Here is a 6,740-nt window from a genome sequence, read left to right on the forward strand (position 1 = left end):
CACAATAGTAAAAAATTTCTGTCAAAAATATAAAATAAAGAAAAATTGAATACAATGATGAGAAGTCATATATATATAAATTTATAAAGATGTGAACATTTGAATAGACACAACTGTTTGTAAGAGACACAACTCTACATTTAACAGACGCAACTTTTTAGAGAGATGCAACCGTTGAAATTTTCAGTCAAAAAAATATATATACATATTTTACGAAAAGGTACGACGAAAAATCGCAACTGTTGTTGGCATTTATTCAGATTGTTATTATTATATAGATTTGAGGGAAGAATGGAAGATCACAAAAAAAATAGTTACTTATTAAAATGATACTCAAGAGTTTCTCATCTCTATGAAAATGTCGTCGTGATGTTACTATGAATATGTTGTTTCCACTCTTAATGTGACTCTGTTTTGACTGTAATGAAATCCTCATATGAAAGCTTTGCGTCCTCTCGACGATCAAATCTGTAGAAACTGGGTTTATTACTGATATATATATATTTTATTTCTCACCAGCATATATTTATCATGCATTTAGCTAGGATAACTTACTGTCTTGCATCATTTTCTAGTCCTTTCTATATACTTTGCATGTCTAGGTAGTTTTTGCATCATCCTTGCATATATTGTGCATTTCAGAGTATTTCAGGTATTTAGGAGACGTCGGGAAGGCATCACTCGACCCATCCGCTGCACAACACTCCCGGAACCGTCTCTCGAGCCAATCTCACAACCCCGATCGAGCCCCTCTCTCGAGCCACCCCGTTCGAGCCGTTCCACTGTCTTCATCAAAGTTGTAGGGAATTGAGTCATCTTTCCAACGCCATTTATTTCAAGCCAATCCGAGGTGTGGTTCAAGAGTTATCATTGTTTTAGTGGATGCGTATACACCCAGCTCGAGCCAAAACCACTCTGGATAGAGCCAACACCACTCTGGTTCGAGCCAACACCCCTCCACTTCACCCAGTCGACCTCGCTCAAGCCAAGCTTCACCATGCATCACTCGACCTCACTCGAGCCATCTGAGTCGAGCCACTGGACGCACACCGACTCGTTCGCACTTTTCAGGAAGACATTCCGTCTTACACGCTTCAGGAGATTCTCAAACCGACTCTTCACATTGTCATTTTAAGTTTTAGGGATTTACATGATTTTACTATAAATACATTTTGTTAAGTCTTGGCTGAAGACCTCTTTTATCTCGTTTTTTTTCTAAGGTTTACCTAGCCATCTAAAACGTTCTAGGATCTTGTAATCGAGATAGCTTTGATTTTATTGAGTTTTTGCATTTGATTTCTTCTACAAAGTTGTTCACCTCATTTTTATCTATCTCATGATGCTTGATTCAATCTTCTCCAAGTTTGTAACCTTGATGATGATTTTTGGATCTGAGTAGTGTTAGAGTTCTTGGGGATGAGATAGACTAGGTGGAGGATCTTAGGATGTAGGGTGTTTAAGCTTTGATTTGTATTTCTCTCTGATCAATTGGAACTAGGGCTTAGACATTTCCACACCCAAAAGGTGTTCGATGAAATGTCTGACCAACTAGTGCCAGAGACTTACGTTCCTGGCCTAAGAGATTAGTTGTCTAAGATGTTTGTTGATGTGAATGAACTGGTTCATCATGCCTTCTTAACAATGTTTCTCTAGCGAGAGCTAGGTTTTGGAAGTGTTTGAGTATGAGTAGCTTCTGTAAAGAGATTGGATTAGCTAAGTCGTGATGTTCATTGTCTAGGGATAGTTTGCTTGTGGCATGTTAAACACTCTGTAGACTAGGATACTCCACCGACATCGATTACCCCATCTTTAGGACTTCTATCTTTCTAATTTTTATTACATTCCTGAGACAGTTTCGCTTCTTGCTATGCTTAAACCCGTTTTCTGTTTTCATTCATTTTTGCTACTTGTCTTACATTCTCGTTTCTAGTCCTGTAGCTCATTTTCGTTTTGCATTCTGATCATCCTAGGATTGTTAGATAAAAACACTCTCTTTGGATTGGATTGACTTGTGATTTCTTGATTGCATCTCAATTGTTAGCAACATCCAAACTGGACTGACACTTTAAGTATTACAACTGCATAAGGATTCGACAGTTCTTGATATGATTCTTGATATGATTCGACACTTTAAGTAAACACTCTCATAGTTCTTGATATGATTCTCCCAAGGATTCAACACCTTTGAGTTGGTTGATAGAGACACCTTGACTCTAAAGACAATGAAGCCTCAAGAATAAGGATGGTGGAATGAATAGTCGCAAAAGAGTTGCGGAAAGACTCTTGATATACCGGTTTGATATTTCAATCTCGCACCAAAAAGATCGGATCTCTCAGCCTCGCACCAAGGAGATCGGGTTTTGACTATTGGAATCACACCAAATAGTCGGTTTTGATTGTTGGAATCACACCAAGCAATCGGTTTTGTTCACAAAGAACAGAAGAGAATCACTCTCAAAGAAAATAAAAAGTTTTATAAAAAGTTAGATTTTATTATTTCTTTACTCTTACATCCCTATATTAGTAAAAGAGAAGTACAACTTTCTCATAGCCCGAAAATACCCCTGTCCAATTTTGTCTTAAGACATATCATTAAAGTTAAAGGTGACTTTTAAACATATTGGATCGGGTTTAAAATTAAAAATTACCCAAAAATTCAGAATTGGATATCCGGATAGGAATTATTGAGGAACTTCTATTTAAACCTTCCCTCACGTACCGATGGGCTATTTTGGGCCTCCGGAAAAAAGCCTGCAAAATAGAGAATGATTTTCGATAAGTTCACATTAGATTATCTAAGATTATCTAAGATATCATTAAAGAGAGAAACTTTGGTATTCAATTGATTGATATCAATCTTCTAATACATTGATTACGATATTCAAATAAAATTAATTAGACAGATATCAATCTTCTAGGACTATTCCAAAATCTTACCAAACCGTATTTTGAGTTACCTTTTTCATTCCTAATCTATATTACCTATTAATTTTGAATCCTTAAGTGCACCAAGAAAATTTATCATCATTGTTAAAAATATATTACCTAATTAACTACTAAGATTTTTATCCCACATTCCACGAATATACTATCAAATGATACCTAATGGAGATTCCTATAAATACGATGATACTTATCGAATCAAAAATCACCATACCTTCTTTACTTTCAGAGTAAGCTATCAAACCTTCTCCAATGGCTGCCGCTCCCGTGTCTATCACAGATCTGCAGTCCATTAAGCCATTCAGAACAGGATAGAGAATTCAAGTGAAAATCATTCATTCTAGGAAGCATAACACTGTCTACTCCGGAGTTAAAATGGTTCTATCGGATATTTCAGTAAGCTTACCTAACTCTTTATTATAATTTACAATTCAAATGTACTGTTATCTATGGTTAGTGTTTTGAAGTTAAATATCTTTCACTTTGTTAAATAGGGTACCCTGATTCATGCAACTGTTAAGAAACCACAGTTTGGAAAGTCAATTGTGAGTCTTCCAGTTTAAAACATCTACCTAAATTAAATGTATTTTCAAATGTTCTTTATTTGAGTGGTTGCAACTTCTACAGATAAAGATGATTATTCTCGACATATATATAATCGGTCTCCTACAATATCAGCTCATACATCATTAAATCATGTCCCTCATCAGACGGTATACTTTTAACTTGATTAACAAGAATGTCCCTCATTATATGTTGTCTAATTAATGATCATCTATATTTGAAATCACAGAAGAGACTATTTATGAAGAGGAGCAGTCATATTATTTTACTAGCAGCGATGAAGATATCCCAGTGGAGCTAAATTTATCTGATGATGAAGGATTTAACGTAACTGATGGACATGAAATAATTACGGAAACCACACTTGATACAAGAAAAGGCAGAACTACTACAAAAATAATCCAACACAATAGGTACTATCGAAATTATGTGACTAAATGACTATGATTTTTATTTCTTAAGCTTATCTATTCATATATTTTAAACTTTCAGAGTATTTAGATCATGGTGACCTAGATCATACGTGTCAGTACTGTGGTGCATTGTTGTGGTATGATGAGAGGCTTAACAAGAGGAGAAACACCAATAATCCTAAATTCTCTCTATGTTGTCTACAAGGAACCGTAAAACTACCAGTTTTCAAAGAACCTCCGCATTTTATTAAAAAGTTGTTTACTGGTACAGACAGTATGAGCAGACATTTTCAAAACAATAGTAGAGGTTATGAAATGGTTTCTCAATGATGTCTCTAGGAGGAAAAGTAGATAGAGCTATACATCAAGGAAATGGACCAAATATGTTCCAGCTACAAGGAGCTAATTACCATCTTATTGGAAGTATGAAGCCGAAAGAGAATGATTATGCAAATTTCTCACAGCTATACATCGTAGATACAGAAAACGAAGTATCAAATAGAGAAACAATTCTCAGGTATGGACTAAAACAAAACTAAAAGAGAAAGTTATGTTCATCACTTTAAAATAATGCGGTTACTTTTCACCATTCTGGTTTTGCAGCAGATCATAGAACAGAGATACAACAGTAGGGAAGAAAAACTTGAGAAAGGATATAATAGAGCCACTAATTAAAACGTTGGACGAAGTTAATCCTTATGTAGCACATTTCAGGGCAGCTAGAGATAGGTTTGCTAATAATACAGAGGACACATTTCATATGAGGATAGTTAGTGATCGTGTTGGTTTAGATGGTAGGAATTACGCTAACCCAACAGTTTCAGAAATAGCTGCTCTCATACCGGGTGATTTTGTTAAAGAAATGCCAGAGCGTGATATTATAGAATATTCTGTACGAAGATGTAGAACTGAGCGTAAATGAGATCAATTAAGATATATTTACAACCAAAAAACCCTAAAATTCACCTCCTATATAAGTTGCCTACTTCATACTTAGCCACAAAGAGCAAAAACGTCGCCTATAGCAAAAAAACCTTTTCCATTAAAAACATCACAAAGATGGGAACGGAAAAAAATATTAGAGATCCAGTACTTAAGGCTTGGTTCGATCTTAACCTTAATTGTGAAGTTGCAAGACAACTGACTTTTGAGGAGATACCTCAGTTTTTTACTTGGAACCCTAAAGGAAAATGCTTCGAACGAAGAAAGAGATCATTCAACAGTCGAAGAACAACTTATATTTCAAGTAAGTTTACTGGTAATTTATCCCTAAAACTTCTGTTCCGTTTTCTTAAAGGACCAATAAGTGACGAAGATCTGAGGACTTATGATGGAGTTGTATATCCATCATACAAGGAAGCATGATTACTAGAAGAATGAAGTATTTGTTTTTTTATGTTGCTTTTAATTTTTTGTTCGTTTCAATTACTTTCCCTATTCCTATGTTTTGTGATCATTTTCAAGTTTCAAAAAAATGACAAAGAATAAGTTCTTATTGATTTAGTTATAATTTTAAAAACACACATACTAATCTATCATTTTCAAGCAATTAAAGGAACAACAAGTATATGAAAAGAATTATTAATAAACAGACAGATTAGGACATACCTTCAATTTTTCCTCTGCTAAACCTTATCCTCTCTTATCAATAACTCGTCCGCCAAAAAACGTTAAACCATGTCCTCATATTGAATCAAAAAGAAAAATATAACTGGTCAGTATATTGCAATTTTTTCCCAGTTTGCACATTAACTATAAACTTCTATAGTAATGAAGAGTTCACAGTTCAGAAAGTTCGGAATCTAAAACCAAAGAATAAAAACTTTAGAAATAAAGCTTACTGTTAATGGCTTCATGTCCTTCTACTCTATTGTAATAACCTGGGCTACAGGAAAGTACATCTCATTTCTTCTCCTGTAGTTAATGGCAAAAGAAATTAAGCAGTAAGGATATATTTTCCCCAATACAACAATCTAACATGTTTGTGATGTTTAAACTACTTATCTTACGGATATTATGATGTCTTCATATATATATATGCTTCGGTTTGTATGTATAGGCTTTCACATGTACTTCTTCGGTTGGTAATGATATATCCTATTTTAAAAATTAGCAATTATGCTTACGAAAACTGATTTGGAGATATAGGACCGTACAGAAAGAGTATAGACATGTAAAATCTAGAAAATATAAAGAATCAATTAGCAACATACCAATTCAATTGAGTTGATGAATCGGCTAGCTAAAATCATGGGTCAAAACAGGATCATCCGATTGATATCACTCTCATCTCCATAGATAAAACCCAATTGATTCGACTAATCGGAGCTTCTCTCCTTTTTCGATTTTATAGTTTCCTCTTCAAGATTTGGTGAATTGAAGAAGTACTGAATTTGGATTTACCCTGTTCTCTGTAAACATCATGACAAGATGGAAATGAAAAGAGGGATCGAATCGAAAATGGAGATGAAACGATGGAATATGAGAAATTGGGTACAATAAAAGTTTAACAAACCTTTAACTTTCGAAATAATAAGACAGCTGTAAGAGAAAACTTTAATAGAAGGCCATCGAAACCCAAATCAGAAATTTTAAAAAAGTTAAACACATACCCAATATTGTAGGTGGACCAATTTAAAATACAGCCCAATTCAATTACTCAGAAATTTGAATACATTCTACAGAACCACATTTAAAAGACATAACGTAAAAGTAATTGTACAAACTATGGTGAGAACATTGGCGAATACATTTCATATGTATACGATGCGTAAAAAATAAATACATATTACTATTATGTACAACTTCGTTTACATAAAG

General features: G+C 34.3%; 1 long non-coding RNA gene across 2 annotated transcripts; it reads right to left on the bottom strand.

Moving 5' to 3' along the window:
• Nucleotides 2,478–6,405, bottom strand: LOC104766596. Of its 2 annotated transcripts, XR_764074.1 has the most exons (5): nt 6,134–6,405; nt 5,930–6,017; nt 5,529–5,834; nt 3,158–3,225; nt 2,478–2,751 (listed from the first exon to the last, which is right to left on the bottom strand). It is a non-coding gene; the product is annotated as an uncharacterized LOC104766596 (long non-coding RNA). The 2 variants fall into 2 exon arrangements; XR_764075.1 differs by lacking the exon at nt 5,930–6,017.

The sequence above is a fragment of the Camelina sativa genome, chromosome 19 (genome assembly GCF_000633955.1).
Source record: "Camelina sativa cultivar DH55 chromosome 19, Cs, whole genome shotgun sequence".
Classification (NCBI taxonomy): domain Eukaryota; kingdom Viridiplantae; phylum Streptophyta; class Magnoliopsida; order Brassicales; family Brassicaceae; genus Camelina; species Camelina sativa.